The sequence below is a fragment of the Trachurus trachurus genome (genome assembly GCF_905171665.1).
Source record: "Trachurus trachurus genome assembly, chromosome: 14".
Taxonomy (NCBI): Eukaryota; Metazoa; Chordata; class Actinopteri; order Carangiformes; family Carangidae; genus Trachurus; species Trachurus trachurus.
Window position 1 is genome coordinate 32,353,290 of NC_139903.1, and position 22,134 is coordinate 32,375,423.

The window sequence follows — 22,134 nt, forward strand, 5'->3', positions numbered from 1 at the left end:
ACAGCCCACGCTGCCACTGATAGACTGCCTGCAGTCAACCATTTATTCCGCCTATAACTTTACGTCTTTTGGGATGGAATAAAACTGCAGTCCGGGGTTTTTTTGGCGACTGCTATCACAGTCAACAGCACAATATAATCCTGGCATCTTTCAAATAACGTCAATTTTCGGTCTCTTGCTGATTCCTCCTACTACTCCACTTGTTCTGGTAACGTGACACTGTGATCTGTGCCCAGATTGCCCTGATTCGGACACAAATATGGCGGCGCAGAAACACAGTGACGTCGTGTGAATCTAATGAATATTTCTAACAACTCATTCTAAGGTACGAGAAAGCTTTCATTTGTATGCGGGTGTGATTCCACTTAAAGCAGATATCAGTGGAATGTTTTTGTTAATATAAGTCCTAAATAGTCCTATTTTCCGTCAGCAATCACTTACATGAAGTATTTCAGCCTAAACACGAGTCTCTTCGTCACTCTGCTCTGCTGTAAGCCGAGGAGAAAATTTTCCTTGTGGGATACAAGTGTTATCCAATGAGGAGAGAGAACGGCATGAAGGGCTGTGTGTGCAGCCAAGGGATGCGCGTGAATGTGGTGACGTAGCACGAGGACCAATTGATGCCTGACAAGGGCGGGGGCTGCTAACTCATGGTGCGTTCAAAGAAACTCGTACTTTGTGTTTTTCCTTCCTGTGAAGTCATACCAGTTCGATCTGGTACGAGTTCACGGGTCGGAAGTTACGAGTGGCCGTTATAGGGAACTTTCACAGACAACAGGATGGTAAAAACACGAGCTACGGGTTACCTGGAACGCTACCAAGTCGTAGTTGTGACTTGAAGCTGTAACTTACGGTTTCAAAAGCCTGCCTTGAACGCAGCATTAGCCGAAACGGCCGTGCCGCTGTTATCTGCTTTAAGTGAAATACGTATTTATGAAAGCAATATTTGATTTTTGCTCATAAAAAGCCAAATAAGTCGCTTACTGGGGCTTTAAATAAGCTCAATAGAAACAAACAAAAGAGCTGCAGTATGAAGATATGAGCTCTGAAGAGTCATGGACAGTTAGAGATCCTCATCTCACCTCTGAGCTTTGGTCTGGCTCTCATGTTCCCCCTGCAGAGTGGTTTTAGAGGGAGGGGCTCCCTCCTCTCTGTCCTCACACTGATTCATAGCAGAGCCCCCACCTTCACACAAACACAACAACAGGACTCACGTCATAGGACACATAATAATGGCTGTGAACAACACAGTAAAATACAGGAATGTCACATGAATGTGCAATTTTGACTTAATGGTAAATATTGATTACAATAGAAGTGATGTCGTTAGTCCATACTGATACATTCAGTCTCAGTTCAGAGGAATCATTTTAAAACATTTTCAGTCTGGAGAGAGAAAGTTGAAGATGTATGTCAAAAATGTCCTTAAAAATGTCACTAATGATCTTCCCTAAATCAAACTACTGTTGATTCTTCCTCCAAGTAACAATAACACATACAGCACATCGTCCTTTGACCTTTGACTGAATATTATTTGCTCTTGAACAGATTCATCTAGGAAGGGAACAAGGCTCCAGTGAAGACAAGTCTATACTAGTGCTGACTGTTTTAAGGACATGGAGTCCAAACAACATATGATCCATGTTGACCAAAGCTGTCCAACCAGTTCTGTCCCTCTCTGCATTTATGTCTGATGTTGTTGTCTCAGGTTACAGTCAGGTCTCTGTTGCTTCTATCAAACACTAACACAAATTTGAATAATTCCTAAATTATTGTCAATAAATCCAACACACATTCATACCAATATTTGACTCAATCTGAAACACTCATTAAGCATCAAAACCTTTTCTCATGTCTCTCTGTCCAACAGTGATACAACAACATGTGACCACATTTATCCTGTTCATCAGACATTTGAAGATTCTCACCTGAACTCTCTTCAGGTCGACTTTCACACACTTTCCACCTTCATGTGTCGACGAAACATTTGGAGAGAAGAAGCTGCTCCGTCTTCTTCGTTAGTCCTGCTGTTTGTGTGCATTTAATCTGATTCACATCCTCATAACTTCAGAGTCCACACCTAAAAAAAAAAAAAAAACATCAGAGTGACATCTACACCCGTCTAACCTGTTTACAGTAAATCCAACCAGTGATAGAAATCAAACAAGAGGTGTAGTTCTATAGTCTGTCCACTAGATGGTGGTAAGTCATATTCCAGGGGGCAATAGATTCAGGTTCATCAACAGCTGACAGTCACATCTCTGACCAACAGCAGAACACTTTGCATCAACTTGCATTTTGTCCAAAAGGTTACACTTCCGATTTTCTGCAAAAAAAAAAAAAATTAGAGGTGTTTATGAGTCCAGTGAATTACATAAAGGGATAGTTCAATATTTTAGCAAATTCTCCAATCACCATAACCCCTATAGTCATAGCAGTAGGTTCATTACCTTTAATTATCGGTGCATGTTGTTTTGAGATCGGCGGGGCAGAGACGTGAGCTGCTCAGTGAACACAATGGAGGTGAACGGTACAGGTCTCCTGTCCCTCATCAAACTCATCAAATACACAATCCAACAACTCCACAACACTCTGGTGGACAAGTTGTGACCTGCACATTCACCACGCTATGAAATAATCATGTAACATTATACATTCTTGAAATCACTCCACCCAGCAGAATGTAATTCCGGACATGACTGTATTAAGTTATACGTTTGTTTGTTTGTTTGTTTTTTCTTTTCTTTGCATCACTAGAGCTGACTGACAAAGCAGCCAGGCTTCAGCAGAATCACTGTATATTTCACCTGATACAGTAAAAGAAACAGCAGTTGCGCAATTCAAAATTAGATTTAATGTAATTTAAAGATAATGAACAGTATTTCCTTTAAGAAGCTCATATATTAATGAACAGTTTTTCCTTTAAGAAGCTCATATATAGAAAGTCTTTTGACAGGTTGTATATTGGTGTGGTTCAGCAACATTAATAAGAGGGTGGAACTGCTGTTTGCAAACACGATCATTCGACCTGCTGTGCTCTGAACGCTCATCCATACGACTGTCTGCAATGGTGTTAATCCTGACACACACACACACACACTTAGACAAGCGACCCGACCCGACACTGTTTTAACAAGAAGTCTGAACCAGAACCTGCTGCAGGTGTTTCACAGTAAATAAATAAATATATCACAAGACATGCAGCCATAGGAAACTTTACAATACCTAAAGCAAGATATAACGCCATCAAGCGCACTGTGCTGTATAGAGGTATGAAAGAATGGAATTCACTGCCTAAACATATCAAACTAACCACTAACATAAAGCAATTCAAAATACTAATAAAAAAGTATTTAGCAAAATAAGAAAACTTGGTATATGTATATGTATAATATGTTGTATATTTTTATAGATATATTGGGTTATTATAATGTGTAAACTGCAGAATGAATTTATATGCTGTAGAATTAATGTATATGCAATATAAGAGTTGATTATAATGTATACATATATAATATGTAGATATATGTGTGTGAAAGAACCCGTTTAGTATGTGATGACTTACTAACAAAAAAATGGATAAAGCACAGTAAGAAAGTGGAAACACTCACTCTGATTTTGTTTTGTTAGGTGAGGCATATTGCTCACTTGTTTTTTGTATTTTCTTTGTTTTTAATTTTCGTTTTTTTTATATAATGTCTCTGTTTTTGTATTATTAAATGTATATTTGGTACTGTTGGACCCCAGGAAGAATAGCTGTGGCTTTGCCGCAGCTAATGGGGATCGGTATAATAAACAAACAAACAAACAGTTTTATTATTGCACAGTAGGAATGTGTGTGTGTGTGTGTGTGTGTGTGTGTGTGTGTGTGTGTGTGTGTGTGTGTGTGTGTTTCTCTGAGCTCCTACATTTAACTCAACGGGCTGGTAGGAGTAGGACCGGTCCGGCCTTCAGCCCCGGTGTGTCTAGTCATTTAATCTGGCAGGGTCAGCGGCCCCGTTACCGAACACAGCCGGACATGTTCATGAGTTCATTAAAAGAAAGAACACCCCCCCGGACAGGACGTGAAAAGTGGACATGTCCGGGCAAAAGAGACGTTTGGTCACTGTAAACGTAGCCTAATAGATGGACATGCCTGATAACGTTGTCTCTAATCATTAACGTCACCTTTTAACCTCTAGCTGCGATTAATGGCTAATATTAAGACGACAACATAGCGACGAGCCCTGTTATTCAATAACTCACGTAACAGTGAGGGGGAGAGAGGTGTGTACTGCTGCTGCTGTGTGCGTCTGTGAAGGGACAGAGAGAGAGAGGCGGCAGCAACCCACACAGACGCAGTGCAAGTTCATCTATATTTTTTACTTTGTAACGGAAGCTATTTAAAATGTAACTAAGTAAATTTCTTCCAACAATATGTACTCAAGTAAAAGTAAAAGTAGGCTACTGATTTTAAAAATTACTACATTATAAGTACACAAAAAAGCTACTTAATTACAGTAACGAGAGTAAATGTAACTCGGTACTTTCCACCCCTGATATTTTCCAACAGTTGCTCTAGATACAGTATACTCTTGCATAATAGAGGCCAGAGCCATATATTCTGCCTCACAGGTTGAAAGCGCCACTGTGGGCTGTTTCTTAGTTTTCCATGAAACTAATTAACTGTTCTTAGGCTTACACAGTAACCTGTGGTGCTGCGTCTGTCAGTAGTATCAGCAGCCCAGTCTGCGTCACTATAAGCTATTAGGCCTAACTTCTCAAGGCAAGGCAATTTGATTTGTATAGCCCGTTTTTACTAACAGTTTGTCTCAAAGGGCTTTACATGGCATCATAACTCCTCCCGGCGCAGGATCGTGAAGGAGGCGGCTCGCAGGGCGATTCACTCAGCTGGCCCTCGCCGCCCTCAGCCCACAGCCGCTGCCGATACACCTCCTTTCCCGGCTCTGACCTCTCACCGGTCCGCAGCTGCCCATCCAGTGCACGCTGGCAACGCAAACTGTGCCACCAGTTCTCCCGCTCTTCTGGTCGGCTCTTCCATGGTCCGCCATGTCCGAATCAACAGGTGTATCACTTCATGTCATCCCGGTGCCTGCGTCAATCATCTCACTGATAACATCCCCCAGCTGCTGCAAAAACATCCCTCTGTCCGCACTGTTGTGGCTCACTTGGGTGGTTTCAACGACCTTAAGCAGCAACAATCCATAAAACTTAGGAAGGACTGCACCCGCCTCATCGATAACATTTCACAGCTGAACAAGCGGTGCATCGTCTCCGGGCCCCTCCCCCCTCCGTCATGTGGCGATGAAAAGTTCAGCCGACTCTGGCAGCTTCACATGTGGCTTAAAGGCTACTGCACTAGCGCTGGCATTCCATACGTGGACAATTTCACCACTTTCCTCCATAGACCGGACCTGTTCAAACGAGACCGTCTTCATCTAAACCACAACGGATCCCGTCTTCTGTCTTTGAACATTAATCTCACTCTGCTAGCCGTCCAGCCCACCACATTCACTGATTGACTGTGTACGCGACACACCTCCGTAGCCTCTTCCTCTACCACCACTACGACAGTTCCCCCCGGCACCTCTATGGGTAACACCGCCCCCTGCTGGCCCCAGCCGTCATTAACCTCTCCCACTGCTGCAGTACCAATTCAAACAATAATCACAGCCAGACCCTATCACTCATATGGTGTTCTTAAAGCTGCAAATATTAATAACATCTCCTATATTAAATATAGTGCCACTGCTCCTTCACCACTTGGTATCCTGTGTAACCTGGCCCTGCTAAACATAAGGTCTCTCTCAAATAAGACCTTCATTCTTAATGATTTCATTTCATCCTCCCAGCTAGACTTCCTGTTTCTGACAGAGACCTGGTTGAAGCCTGGTGAACACAGTCAGCTTCTGGAAATGTGTCCCCCTCAATATAATTTTTATAGCTCCCCTCGGCTTTGCGGCCGTGGGGGAGGTCTAGCTGTTGTCTATAGGAAGTCCCACAAGTGTACTCTTATTAGCACTGATAATTATTCCAGTTTTGAGGTCCTAATGTTTAAATATGATGGCCCAACCCCAGCCCTCTTTGTAGTGGTGTATCGACCCCCCAGGACAGAGGCTACTTTTCTCACTGAGTTTCCTGAGTTTCTGACCTCTCTTGTGATGAACTATGACAAAATTCTGATCTCCGGTGATTTTAACTTTCACATTGATGTTAAATCTAATAGTAAAGCCACTGAATTCCTCGCCATTATGGATTCCCTCAATTTTGTACAGTTTGTCTCTGGCCCAACCCATAATCACGGTCACACGCTAGACCTAGTGTTCACGCTTGGTCTGAATATTCCCTCTCTGGCTGTGGAAAACATGGGGATCTCAGACCACCTGTGCATTAGATTTTCCACCCTGCTTCATTCTATTCCCAAGCCTCAGTCATCTGTCTCATACTCTCGCACAATAAACACCTCTTCAGCTAGGAAATTTTCTGAGGCCTTTGCAGCCTCATCCTTACCCCAGAGTGTCCAGGCTTGTTCCCCTTATATCAATACTGAAGAGCCTTTAACCCAGTTCAACTCTACTTGTGCTCTTATTCTAGACTCTGTTGCCCCCCTCAAGCCTAGGAAACCTAAAACTAAAACCCAGCCCTGGCTTAATGCCAACACCCGCGCACTGAGACAGTCATGTAGGAAAGCTGAAAGAAGGTGGAAAAGTGACAGGTTACAAATCTCATACGACATCATGAGGGGCTGTCTTGACACATACCAGCAAGCTGTTAAGGCAGCAAGGGCAACATATTTTGCCAACATCATCTCCAGAAACTCCCACTCCTCAAAATCATAATTCAAAGCAATTAACACTATTCTAAATCCTGTTGCTAGCCCCTGCCCTGCCCCTCCCACTGTTAGTTGTGAAGACTTTCTACATTTCTTCATAAATAAAATTGAGAACATCCGATCTGCAATCTCAATTTCAACTTTTGACCCTTCCTCCTTCCTGCCTTGCCCTGCTGTTCTCACCAGGTTTGAGCCTGTGTCCCTCTCTCAGATTGTCGACATTGTCTCCCATACTAGGCCGACTACCTGTACCACAGACATTGTTCCCACCCAACTGCTGAGGGAAGCTTTTAACACTCTAGGTCCCACAGTGTCACTCCTCCTCAATAGTAGCCTGGCAAATGGTTCTGTTCCATCATGCTTTAAACACGCAGTTGTTCAGCCAATTATCAAAAAACCAAACCTAGATCCTGCTGTTCTAAATAATTTTCGACCAATCTCAAAACTCCCGTTTCTATCCAAGGTCATGGAAAAAATTGTTTACTCCCAGCTTCTGTCCTTCTTAGATAAAAATAACATCATGGACAAATTTCAGTCAGGTTTCAGGGCACGGCATAGTACAGAGTCAGCACTGCTAAAAGTCACGAACGACCTGCTGCTCTTCCTCGACTCTGGTAAACCCGCCTTATTAATACTCTTAGATCTCAATTCTGCCTTCGACACTGTTGACCACTCCCTCTTGCTGAACCGGCTTGAGCACCAGGTCGGTATCCAAGGCAGCGCTCTCCAGTGGTTTGCCTCCTACCTTTCTAACAGATCCTTTTCTGTTAACATCGGTAATCTCTACTCTTCATCTGCTCCAATCACATGCGGCGTACCCCAGGGTTCCATCCTAGGCCCCATCCTATTCGCCCTATACCTGCTCCCTTTAGGCTCCATTTTCCAAAAGCACAATATCTCATATCATTGCTACGCCGATGATACACAGTTATATCTTCCACTCGAACCTGGTCATAGCAACAACTCCACCTTGGAGTCCATTCTTGACTGCCTCCAAGACGTCAAACTATGGTTGGCAAATAATTACCTCCAATTAAATGATGGGAAGACAGAAGTGGTCCTTTTTGGCTCCCCAAACTCCTCCATAGGTATAATAAATCACTTAGGTCCCCTGGCGCCCAATCTTCATACCCATGCCAGAAATCTCGGGGTGATCTTCGATCAAGATTTAAAATTTGATAAACAAATAAACTCTGTGGTGAAAAGTTGTTTTTTCCAACTACGAAACATTGCAAAACTTAAATCAATTCTCTCCCTCTCTGACCTTAATACAGTTACCAACGCCCTGATTACCTCTAGGCTGGATTATTGCAACTCACTTTATTTAGGTATTAGCCAGTCATCTCTATCCCGCTTACAATTGGTCCAGAATTCTGCTGCCAGATTGCTAACAGGAACTAGGAGGCAAGAACACATAACACCCATACTAGCATCCCTTCATTGGCTCCCCATCAAGTACAGGACAGAGTTTAAAGTTCTTTTATTTGTTTTTCAAGCACTACATGGCCTGGCCCCCCAATACATTTGTGACCTACTCTCCCCCCTTTCCAACCCAAGGACTCTTAGATCCTCGAACCAACTGCTCCTGACCGTTCCCCGGTCTAGGCTACGAGGAAAGGGTGATCGTGCCTTTGCCATTGCAGCCCCAAGGCTATGGAACAGTAGCCTGGTCGCGCCCACACTAGTGACGTCACGCCTCGCAAAAGCGCTGCTGACTTCTAGTCTGGCCAACCGTGCTATTAACTGGATTTCTGTCTCCCGAATTTTCGGGAACTCCACCCTCTTTTTCGAGAGCCAATCAACGTCGAGCCTCTCCAACGGCTCTGGGTAGAGGCGTGTTCAAGTAAGTGACGCAGTAGAGCAGCGGCCGGAACCTCATTGTAAACAGCAGCATGGAGCAGCGGACAGAGGAAAGAGCGGTGTGATTGGTTTAAGCTTCGACACCGCCTATTCTGGCTTCGACCAATAGCAGACTGAGGCATTTGAGGGGGGCGGGTAAACCAGGTTTGAAGGATGCGCTTTGAGAAATGGATTCTCTTAACGTCTTGGCCAGACCCAATGCTGAGTATCAACATTGGAAAGTCGTGCCAACCAGGCTAATGGAACAGCCTACCCATTTCAATTAGATGTTCCTCCTCTGCAGCTGCCTTTAAGGCAAATCTAAAAACCTTTTTGTTTGCCCAGGCCTTTAAATGTCCCTGATGGTCTCAAGTGTGTGTCATTTTTCATTCTGGCTGTCCCAGCCATGGCTATTCTGTATTTTGTACCTTGTTTGTAATTTTGTGTTCACTGAACTGTACAGCACTTTGGTCAACTTTGGTTGTTTTTAAATGTGCTTTATAAATAAATTGATTTGATTTGATTTGATAACAACATCCTCTGTCCTTAGACCCTCACATCCACTGAGGAAAAACTCCATAGAAAACCCTTTTAACAGGGAAAAATGGGAGAAACCTCAGGGTGAGCAACAGAGGAGGGATCCCTCGCTGTCATTTCTCCTGATACACAACTCTCTGTTTGTTGTACCTCTACCTGCTTCACAGTTACCCACTGTTCCTCTGTTGGTTCACAAAAATATTGTGATAGCTTGCTTACCACAAAACTTAAGTCTGGACGTGTAAATGTTGTTAAATATATAAGGCTGCCTACTGCCTCTCTATACATTTTAACATGTCTCCTGTGACATCTTCACACATATTAAATTGGCTGTTGGGGAGAAAGTTTCACCATAATCTATCCCCATCTTCTGACTGTAACCTTGTCCTAACAATCTGGCTTTGTACTTGTCTTTACCTTCACTGTCAGTCTTAACAGAATAAACATCGTCCATTGCTTTAGTCCACTGTTTTGAGTTAGCTGATTCCATAGCTTCTTTAAATGTATGTGGGACACCACTCATTGCTCTATAACAGTAATCAATGGTAAAATGAATCCCATCACAATCATTGTTGTCAGTTACAAAATCTCTTAAATGACTTGGTTTTCTCCTCTCTCTTACAGGATACCTTCCACCAGTAGATTCACTACTTGTCACATTTGACTCTTCTCTGTCACAATCATCTGATGTACCACCTTGTGGACTTGTGTTTCCTACACTTGGCTCCTGAGACTTCTCATGAACCTCTTGTGGATCTTCGTCATCTCTAGGATATCTCATTCTGTCCTCATCATTATTTAGTTCTGTCTCGACTGTTTGTGTTTGCTTTTCCACATTTGTTTTGTACACAAATTTGACAAGTCTGTGTTTTTGGACCTTTTCGGTGTCAGGATGTTAAATCAAGTAAGCAGGGCTGTTGTTGTCGTATACTACAAAAAGTCCCTGATCACACCTCGACCTCTCCTTTGTTTTGCTTGTAAGCATAACATTCAGATCCAAACTTTTGCATTCTGGGTAAGTTCGGCATTTTACCTGTTAGCATCTGATAAGTGGTCTTCCCTGTTCGCTTATTAAAGCATCTGTTTCGTACTATTGCTGCTGTTTGAACAGCATAGTTCCAGAGTTGTTTGGGTAAATGATTTTCAACAAGCATACATCTGCCCATTTCAAAAAGAGTACACCAGCCTCCTTCAGCTGTACCGTTTTGGTGGGGTGAATACGGAGCTGATGTCTCGTGTTTGATACTACTCTTTCTTAGTTACGGGGGGGTCCGTGCAGCAGTATTTGTATTTGTCCATATAATGGTTGTGAATGGATACCAACTTTCTTTGTCCAAAAAGACACACCAAAAAACATCCAAATACCTCCATACTGCTGGGACATTACAGACGAGCAGTATAGAGGTATTTGGATGTTTTTTGGTGTGTCTTTTTGGACGAAGAAAGTTGGTATCCATTCACAACCATTATATGGACAAATACTTGTGAATAATAATAGCTATGTTACAAAATTACATGTGTATAACAGGATGTACCAGAAAGAGCAGAACTGAGAGTCACCATGACTTTAAGATAGCTATACACAGAACTTCACCACACTACTCATAGATCATGTGACCATAGGCCTGCACATCAGCACACGTCAGAGCTCACATAGACCCATCACAGTAGTACACGCCTTGCCCACTGGGAGGGACCAAACCCACAGTGTGTAAGGCTGAACAGAAACATACACAGATCAGATCGTTCTCAGCTCTTCCTGGTAACACTGTCTATGTGTGCTGTATGATCTCCGCTCTCTGCAGACTGCGATTAAATACTTGTTTGATTCAACCTTCGCCTCCTCCACTTTGTGTCTTGCCTCCCGACCTGGGTGAGATCCACACGAGCAGATCTCAACAAATGGGGGCTCGTCCGTGTTAAAGGGGGAGCAAGGACAGTGGATGGACCATTCGACCTAAAAGCTTTTCTTCATGGACAGAGGATAAGGACACAAGCCGGCACATAAAAGGTATGCAGAAAACCTGTTATAACGAATTCTGCATATTGACTATCACTAGAACTGTGTCCTGTCCAATGTACATGTAAGTAAAGTAGCAAAAGAATCAGAAAAGTATTTTAAAACTTAAAGACAAAGGTAAAGAAAATAGAGACATAAAACAGCAGACGATAAAACCTTGAGAGTGGCGTAACTCCACCTGACGACCCGACGGGGTCCAGGAGCGGTTGATACCGCGGCTGGGTTGGATTCCCGGGGGTGAGGTCCCCTAATTATACTTGTTGATATCATTCTTGGAGAATTATCAACATTTAAAAGTAGGTTGAAGGCCTTAATATCTTGGAGATATTTAAATTATCTATTGGTTAAATTATTGCGGTAAGGGTGAAAGGCCCGGGGAGGAAGAACAGGCTTCCAAACCAAGCACGTCTGTCTGTCTAAAATTAAAGGGTGCGAGGCCCGTAGGAAAAACAAAATAATTTCTTACAAATACGTCTGAAGCATGCACAGTTTGATATACCTTTGTGAAAGCGCTGAAATTTATTTTTTTCTATGAAAAAGTTCTAACTTGTCTGTGTTGTTGGAGTTATTGTGAGCAATATATGGGTGGGGAAGAATAAGACTCTGAGAAAACTCGTTGTGTGAATATCCATTTCGCTCAGCGTCAGCAGTGTATGGTCTCAGTGGCGGGGTAACCTAGCGGTGTTAACAAACGCCACCAGTTCACTGTTGTTTAGGGCAGCGAGTGCGTAAAAGCCACTCTGCAGCCCAGCTGTGCGCTTTGGAGGCTAAAACACCCAGTTGATAAACGGTGTGGGGTATGAGTGTAAACTTTGCAAAATCCTTGTGATTAGAACACCCAGAGTGAGACCGGGTCACTATAGAGTGATCTAGAAGCTTGTCTCCTGAGGATTTGCAAGGGGCTAACGCAGCTATCACTTCATTCCCTGCAAACGTACCAGCTGTGGAGCTCAGAGTCTAGATAAAATATGGATGGAGAATTTGATAGAGAAATGGATGACAGTGGTTGGGGTCCCTGGCAGACCCTCTTAGTCCAAGTAGACACCACTGCAGACGCCCTAGGCGCCCTCACAAAACAGGGCAGTAGAGAAAAGAAGATTGAAAAAGCCAAACAAAAGATGCATACATTAATCACTGATATGGGGAAAACATTGCAACATCAAGAACCTTTACATACTCTCTTAGTAGCTAAAGTAAAAGCAGCAACAGAAAAAAAGAAAGAGGCTGTAGAGCAGGGAAAGACAGCAAATTGGTTTCACAGGAATGGGTGGAAAAAGGAGGAGGACGCGTGGGAGGAGGAGTGTCGAGGTTGGTCTGAGTTGGCTATCTGCTGGCAAGGGATGAAACACAAACACAGGAGTCCAACTCCCTCCAAAATGGTAACTGCACCTGACACCCTCTCATGCTCGCCCACATGTCCACCTCCATATGCACTAAACCCACCTGGCATGTTTCCCACATATAGGATTGGTAAAGGTACCATGCATATTATGCCCGCAGGTGGGCCCACATTAGAAGACGAGTTAGATGACGCCGACCAACAACGCACGGGGACGGCCCAGTTATACCCCACTGCTGAGTTGCATGCACACCAGGCCGTACACACTAACCCCTTCACGTCCGCCCATTCACCGGCTGCGCCATTACACACACAGTCGGCTCCGCCCTCCGTCTTTACCTCCGCCTTTAACTCGTCTCCACCGTCCATCACCGCGTCGGCTGCACCCACCGCCGTCTACCCAGCATCGATTGCACCCTCCCAGGCGTCATCAGCCGGTTCACAGCCCCCACCGTTTCAAGATAGGGTAGACAGAGCAGAAGTAGAACGAGGGCAGAAGGTGCTATTGGAGGCAGAACAGACAGAACACTATGAAATGCTGATGGAACACGCAGCTAAGCTACAGGCTACGACTCCAGAGCTGTTAGAAAGAGAGGTTGAGGAAGCTAGGCTAAGGACCCTTTCAGGAGCAGCTACAGGGCAGTTAGCTAGCCAGTTCTCCCCCTCAGCCCGCAGACCAGTCGAGGAACTATCCCCTAACGGTAAGAGGAGTGTTTGGAGGTCACAGCCAGCTCAGGAAAAGGCACCTGGTGCACCACACACAATCACAATGGCAGCCGAAGTCCAGAGAGATGACGACCCTAACGAGTTCGGCATGCTCCTTGAATTAGAAGCTGAATACTCAAAATTAGAAGAGGAATCGGTGAATGACTTCGAGGCCCGTGATTACTTTGAAAAATTACTGATAAAAGACCATCAAAACGTACAACGGGCTAATGAATGCCTTGATGCTCAGCGGTTAGAGCGTCAAGCTGTAAGAGAGAAATTAATGAAGTCCCTGTCCCCCGCCAGAGATAGAATATTGCAATATGTTCCCGATGCCCAGCGCGGCGCTACGCGTTCAGGCATGCTCTATACCCTACCCCCTCCTCCTCATACCATTCTTCCTTTAACCACGGTCCCGGGGAGTCAACAACCAAAATACAAGTCGTTCTCGTTCGGTAACCTTCAGGCTCCGGTCGACAAACTGCCCCCTGTCACAGATGGAGGCAGTTTGTGGCTCAGCAAATTGGACTCCCTGACAGCAGGACAAACATTGGCCTTAGGTGATTTCCGCGCGGTTGCCGGTAGATGCATGACCTTAAGTAACAAACGAGACATAGAAATGGACGCTCAAACCATCAGGCTCCCAGACGACTCCCCACTCACCAACCACATAAATAGCATAGGCACAGCCATGCGCGCGCAATTCCCTCTGCCTAACTCTACAGCTATGCCCAAAATTCGTTGGGATCCTAAACAAAATCCACGTCAATTCCTGAACGCCGCTAAAGACATGTGGACGAACCAGACAGGACATTGTCCTAAGAATTCGGGCTCCCAAACTGAGTGGTACCGACAGGCTGTATTGAACGGCCTCCCTGAGTCTGTGCAAAACATCATGAAAAATAACCCTGACATGTTAGGATGTGACTCTTCCACGTGGGAGAAGCACCTCGTGCACCACCTCACTATCTTTCAAGATAAAACACAGAAAGAGGAGGAAGAACATTCTGACCTCCAAGCTCAGCTACTTAAACTGCAACTAGCTAAGGCCAGGGATGACGTCAATGATAAGAAAAAGAAAAAAGAGCAAGTTAAAGTAATGATGTAGTCAGCACAGGGACCGGAATGGGATGATCATCTTGTTTTTCCTGACATGAATCCTACTCCCCCGTGGGAGTCACAGCCGCACCATAGGGGAGGTAATAACATGCGTAGGGGAAGGGGAGGCTCACGGGGTGGGGGCCTGAGAGGAGCTTACAGGGGGAGTTCACAGAGAAGAAGCCTTGCTTGTTTCCTATGTGGAGATCCGTCCCACTGGGCGAGGGAATGTCCACAAAACAATGACAACCAGCAAAGGGGCGGCCGTCAGCAGAGGGGAGGCTTTCAAAACAGAGGAGGCAGGGGTAGACAAGATCCCCAACCCACCACAGGGGGAGCTACTGGGCAGTTCCCCCAGCTATTCGAAGAGTGACACACCCCACAGAGAAGTCCTGAGCAACACTTAACGGCAGAACCAGTGTTGCCAGTGGCGGTCAACCACGACACGCTGCCATTTTTAGTGGATACAGGTGCTACTATCTCCACTATACAGACTGTACAAAAGAACTTGCTCTCATCTGAAGTCATCACAGTCATGGGTTTCTCTGGGGTTCCTACTACTCTGCCATATACCAAGCCTCTCACCACGCAGCTGGGGAACCAGACTGTGCTGCACCCCTTCGTGGTCTCTCCTGATGTCCCTTCAAACCTACTGGGCCGAGATTTGTTGACCAGACTGGGAGCTAACATTCTATGCTCCCCTGATGGTCTAACTGTCTCGTTCCCTGATGGTACCCAGATGAACTGTAACAGCACCAACACAGCACGGTCTGGACAATACCTCATGTCTCCTGTAGTGGACATGTCGGCAGACATCTACTGGGGCTTACTACATAGTGAAACACGAGAGCATGGCGGGATCCTGTCGGCCTACCTACAATGGAAGCCCTGGATAGCCCAGCTACACCCCTACGTGGCCCCTCCTGATCCTCCGCATGTTACATTGTTTTATGATAGACAAAACACAGAGTGGTATGAAGAACAGTTCAGCAGTCAGATAGAAGGTACTGATTGGAGTATAGCCACAGACAGCATCTATGTTGCTCCCATAGGTGTAGTAGCCAGTGTTAACCTACTACCTGCACAGTTACAATGGTACATGATGGAGGATGAGGCAGCACCACATGTCTCCCTCGCTCTCCATCCTGACCACCAAGCTAAAGAATTAGGTTCTATTGTAAAAACTGCAAAACAACAGACAGATTGGAAACAGCTGACGCCACAAATAATGTATTCCTCTACTGCTAAAACATATAAAATACAGGTTTCTTGCACAGATCAGGCACTCATGGAACATGTTCAGATCTCCCGCCACCACGGCCGTGAAAAGACAGATCACCCAGATTCCGCCGCCATGTTGGACTCTCTCCCAAACTCTCTGTGGGCCACTGGTCCCACTGATGTGGGTTTGGTAGACTGCCCACCTGTCACATTTTCTTTGAACACCACGGATCCAATCTGGCTTCCTCAATATCCGCATAAACTACAGGCCGAACTCGGTATTGCAGACACCATTGAGGGGTTGTACAAAAAGAGGGTGTTGATTGACTCACACTCTCAATGGAACACACCCATCTTACCTACGGAAAAGAAAGGTACCGGCAAATATCGGATGGTTCAAGACCTGCGTTCCATTAATAGTGCATTACGTACCGCTACGACACCGGTCCCAAACCCCTACGTTGCTCTCACCAATCTTGACCCCCGGCACCAGTGGTTCACCTGCATTGACCTGGCTAATGCCTTTTTCTGTCTTCCTCTAGCTGAAGATTGCAGAGACATCTTCTCGTTCACCTATCGCGGTAGACAGCTGACGTACTCGCGTATGCCCCAAGGTTTCGCCCTCTCACCAGGTCTGTTCAATCAAGTACTCAAAGACATACTGTCAGAATGTGCCCTGCCACCACACACCACCTTAGTGCAGTATGTTGATGATTTGCTATTAGCAGCACCCACGGCAGCTGTGTGCCTCCAAGCTACCAAACAGATCCTACTACATCTGTCTCAGAAAGGCTTCAAGGTTAGTAAATCTAAGCTGCAGTTAGCCAGAAGAGCCGTCTCTTTCCTAGGCAGACAGATATCTCAGAGTGGCTCCAGCCTCTCCCCTCAACACAGAGACACCATCCTGCACCACCCAAAACCTCATCTGGTCAAGGAAATGCTTTCTTTCCTTGGCCTCACGGGGTTCAGCAGGAATTACGTCGCTGACTACACCTCTCTCACCACGCCCCTTCGTGACCTCATTCGTGAACATGGCATGCGTAAATTAACAGCTCCACTAACATGGACCACAGAGGCAGACAAAGCCTTCATTGATCTGAAACAAAGGTTATCCACGGCCGCCGAACTCGCGGTTCCCGACTACTCCAGCACTTTCTACCTTGATGTTTCTGGAACACCACACTGTGTTAACGGGGTGTTGTTCCAGAAAAAAGGGGGAGAGAGGAAAGTATTAATGTACATCAGTACGATGCTTGACAACATGGAAAAAAGACATCCACCATGCACGCAGCACGTGGCCGGAATCGCAAAAGTCATTCAAAAAACAGCACACATAGTGATGGACCACCCACTACATGTACTAACAACACACAGCGTTGTAGCGTACGTCAATTCCGCCACATTCACACTCACAGCATTGAGACAAAGACGCCTGTCAAAAATCTTAGAAGCACCCAACCTCACATTCACGCATGAAGGCACCAACATGGCAGATCAAATGGGAACAGGTACGCCCCACCAGTGTGTAGATAAGGTCCAGAAGGAAGAAAAAGTCAGACCAGACCTACAGGCAGAGCCTCTTACTGAGGCTAGAGAACTGTACACAGATGGTTGCTGCTACAGACATGAGAAGCAAGGATTAATCTCAGCCTATGCAGTAATAGAACAGATAGGACAGAACACACGCACATTGAAAGCAGAAAGAGTCTCAGGACAGCAGTCAGCTCAGAGAGCAGAAATATTGGCAGTTATAGAAGCATTAAAACTAGGAGCAGGACAGGTAGTTAACATCTACACAGACTCAGCATATGCGGTAGGCGCAGTACATCTAGAGCTACCACAGTGGCAGAGAATAGGATACCTCACAGCATCCAACAAACCCATTAAACATGAGGAAGAGATGAAGCAACTCGCAGCAGCTTTGATGTTGCCACAGAAGGTGGCAGTAATAAAGTGTAGAGGGCATGAAAAGCTAAATACAGCCACAAAGCGCGGAAATGACGCCGCGGACCTAGCAGCCAAACAAGCTGCAGGATATGTACATAGTATGATGATGGTCTGTCCAGAGAAAGACATTGACACAGACATAAATGAACATGCTGAAATCGAACATATAAAAACTGAGCAAAGAAAAGCCTCACCACAAGAGAAATCTATGTGGAAAAGTAGGGGTTGTACAGAAACAGAAGGTTTGTGGCGAGGTCCTGATGGAAGGATCATTTTACCGCCAGGAATCAGAGAAATAGCACTAAAAGAAGCACATGGGGTGGGGCATGTCGGAGCAGCACAGATGGTGAGAAATTTGGAAAATTGGTGGCACCCTTTTATGAAACAAATGTGTAAATATCATGTAAATACTTGTCCTGAATGTACGATGTACAACGCCAGACCAACGGTCAGACCCCACCCTGGACGTTACCCTCTGGAAACAAAAGCAGGAAGAGAAATTATCATAGACTACACAGATATGGTAAACTCGGTTCAAGGTTGTAGATATATGTTGGTATGTGTTGATGCATATACAGGTTGGCCAGAGGTTCTTCCCACAAGGAGGGAAGACAGTAAGACGGTGATAAAGTTCCTCATTAATCAGTACATTCCAAGACATGGTTTTCCGGAACGAATTAGGTCTGACAATGGCACACACTTTAAAAACCATGATCTGCAGAAGGTGGAGGAGGTACTGGGACTCAAACACAAATTTGGGTCTGTATATCATCCCCAGTCACAGGGAAAGGTTGAAAGGATGAATCAGACCCTTAAAAGTAAAATAGCTAAAATCTGTGCCCAGACCAAGATGAACTGGCTGGATGCACTCCCACTGGCACTTATGTCGGTACGTAGCTCAGTGAATCAGAGTACAAGGTTCACCCCATTCGAGTTATCTACTGGAAGAATGTTTCCAGGGCCACAAACAAAGCTCGTGGGGTTAACTTTGAATGATCAGTCTCTAACCCCAAAACAGTACTTTCATGCTCTGCAGACTCTTGTTTCAGAATACGCAAAGCAGGTTGGTGAAAACACTGGAGGAGAAACAACAACAACTCCCGACTCCGAGTGGGTACTGCTGAAAGTGACCAAGAGAAAGTGGACAGAGCCACGCTGGACAGGTCCGTTCCAGGTAAAGGAGCGCACCTCACACGCCGTTCGGCTGAACGGCAAAGGAGACACGTGGTTCCACTGGAGCCAATGTGCAGCAGCTGAAGCCCCCGCCAGAACCCTGGGGGAAATCCGAGAAACGCTGCGCGAGCAGAACAAAGGAGCAAAGTCCACCGATCAACAAGGGGCAGAATAATCCCCTGGTGGCAAAAGGGTGAGGTAGTCTAACCAATACCCCTAGGGAGGAAGTGAAATAGCGTTCCTCTCCAACAAGTGGTGTGCCAAACCACCAACCAGGATCGTCGAGGCGCCCAGAAGAACATGCCGCTCACCTTCCTCATCATCTGTTGGTTTGTGGTAATGTTGGTTTTTGCTTGGAGTCTCCACCACCTGTACACCACAGGAACAACTACATTATAATACCTATAGCATTACATCTTGATGGGTACATTTTATCTTCTTGTCATATTTTACCTTATTATGTTTTAAAAGTACTGCGCATATTGCTAAAGAGTTGTGTGACTGAGATACATAGAGAGTTTGAATCTGTCTTGGGAGTAACCCTGCCCTGGACTACTTGTTGGAAAATTCTCGTCACAGAAGGTTTTTACTGCTTGCTAAAATGTTACAATATGGGAAATGGAAACCTCTGTTGGGACTCAGTGTCATATCTCTTGTTATAGTCACATTGATAGGTCTGTGATATATCTGAATGGAATAATAAAGTGAATGAGTGTTGATTTCTTGCTTACAGCTCAGTTTCACAGAGTGCCTTATATGTGGTGTTGGTTTTGAGGTTGTTTGAGATGTTTTTCTTTTCATTTGTGTGATCTCTGTTCAGAGATCAAAAGGGGGATTGTGAATAATAATAGCTACCCAGCCAACATTTTTATGTGGGGCCCATGTGGGTAAATACTGGGCTAAATAATGGGCCCTATATAGGATTCTCAGATCACACCCATATGGGATTGTCCGCGGGTTCCATAATGGTCCCAAGCCAATTGCCCATGTGGGTTTAAGGCAGGATAGCACAAGGTTTTAGGTAGGCCCCATCTGGGCAAAACAGACAAGACCCATCTTAGTCCCAGCTTTTAGTCCTATGTGGGTACTAAATGGGGACAGTATGGGCTGGAATATGGGTTGCAAGTGGGATTGTCCGCGGGTTCCATAATGGCCCCAAGCCAATTGCCCATGTGGGTTTAAGGCAGGATAGCACAAGGTTTTAGGTAGGCCCCATCTGGGCAAAACAGACAAGACCCATCTTGGTCCCAGCTTTTAGTCCTATGTGGGTACTAAATGGGGACAGTATGGGCTGGAATATGGGTTGCAAGTGGGATTGTCCGCGGGTTCCATAATGGCCCTAAGCCAATTGCCCATGTGGGTTTAAGGCAGGATAGCACAAGGTTTTAGGTAGGCCCCATCTGGGCAAAACAGACAAGACCCATCTTGGTCCCAGCTTTTAGTCCTATGTGGGTACTAAATGGGGACAGTATGGGCTGGAATATGGGTTGCAAGTGGGATTGTCCGCAGGTTCCATAATGGCCCCAAGCCAATTGCCCATGTGGGTTTAAGGCAGGATAGCACAAGGTTTTAGATAGGCCCCAGATGGGCAAAACAGACAAGACCCATCTTGGTCCCAGCTTTTAGTCCTATGTGGGTACTAAATGGGGACAGTATTGGCTGAAATATGGGATGCAAGTGGGATTGTCCGCGGGTTCCATAATGGCCCCAAGCCAATTGCCCATGTGGGTTTAAGGCAGGATAGCACAAGGTTTTAGATAGGCCCAAGATGGGCAAAACAGACAAGACCCATCTTGGTCCCAGCCTTTAGTCCTATGTGGGTACTAAATGGGGACAGTAATGGCTGGTATGTGGGTTGCAAGTGGGATTGTCAGCGGGTTCCATAATGGCCCCAAGCCAATTGCCCATGTGGGTTTAATGCAGGATTACACTATGTGTTAGGTGGGCTCCAACTAGGCAAGATATACAAGACCCATTTTTGTCCCAGTTTTTAGTCCTATATAGGTCCTACATGGGGACAACATGAGCTGAAAAAACATGCATCCCACTTTCAAATCTCTTACCTTTTACAGATACACACATATAATATTTTCATACAACATCCTAATTGAGTACTGAGTACAATTTGAATCAACATCCACAACTGCAATTAGTCAAAAAATAAATTACCAACCAGTATTGGTTAAATAAAAAAAAACTCTGCTCTAAAATATCAGATTATACCACTTATCATTGGTCGATTGAGGTCCAGTAAAAAGTATGTTGGTCTTTTAATTCTCATCTAGCCATATGTCTATTATGATGTCATGTTTTTTACACCAAAAGTCACGTGATCATGCCTTTTAGCCGACATGTCACAAAAAACTGTACGGCACATGGTCATATAAAACGGAAAAAAGCTCCAGCAAACTTTAAGCAAACAAATCAATGTTGGCCCTGTTCAAAGGCAGACATATGACTGTCCTCAAAATAATTGGAGGAAATTCTTTTTTTTTTTTAATCTTTGATTTATTTCAGTTTTTCAACATTTTTTATCAGACATCAGCATTCTCTCACTAAAACAGGCCCTTACACATCATTCATTAGGACGACCTTGTTGTTTACAACTACTTGGTTATCATACGGCTAACAGTTATACCTGTTCAACTTTAACAACTCAGTGACTCAAAACGGTCCATAAAAAAAAATCTCCAGCGGATATCTTAGTTACAACATGTCTGAGCTAACTGGAGTAGTTTCATGTCGTGTCCAACAACGGAAGAGTTTTAAAGGGATAGTTCAACATTTTGGCAAATTGGCCCATTGCCATAATCGCTACAGTCATAGCAGTAGATTCGTTACCTTTAATTGTAGGTGTCAGCTATTTTCAGTACGGCGGAGCGCAGCAGCAGGCTGCTCAGAGCTATGCTATGGAAGCTAAGGGAATTTCTTGGTTTCCCTCATTAAACTCATCAAATACAAAATCCCAAAACTCCACAGCGCTTTTGTGGACAAGTTGTGACCCGCACAACCACCACGCTATGAGATAATAACGGAACGATACGAAACTGAGCCGTTTTCGAGGTGAATACAGGGTAAATACGGAGACTGCTTGCTGAAAAACTGTCCCTGAACGCAACATGCATCAGCGGTTTTGCATGTATTTACCTCGAAAACGGCTCAGTTTTGTATCGTTCCGTTATTATCTCATAGAGTGGTGGTTGTGCAGCTCACAACAAAAGCGCTGTGGAGTTTTGGGATTTTGTATTTGATGAGTTTAATGAGGGAAACCAAGAAATTCCCTTAGCCTCCATAGCATAGCTCTGAGCAGCCTGCTGCTGCGCTCCGCCGTACTGAAAATAGCTTTAGCCTACAATTAAAGGTAATGAACCTACTGCTATGACTATAGCGATTATGGCAATGGGCCAATTTGCCAAAATGTTG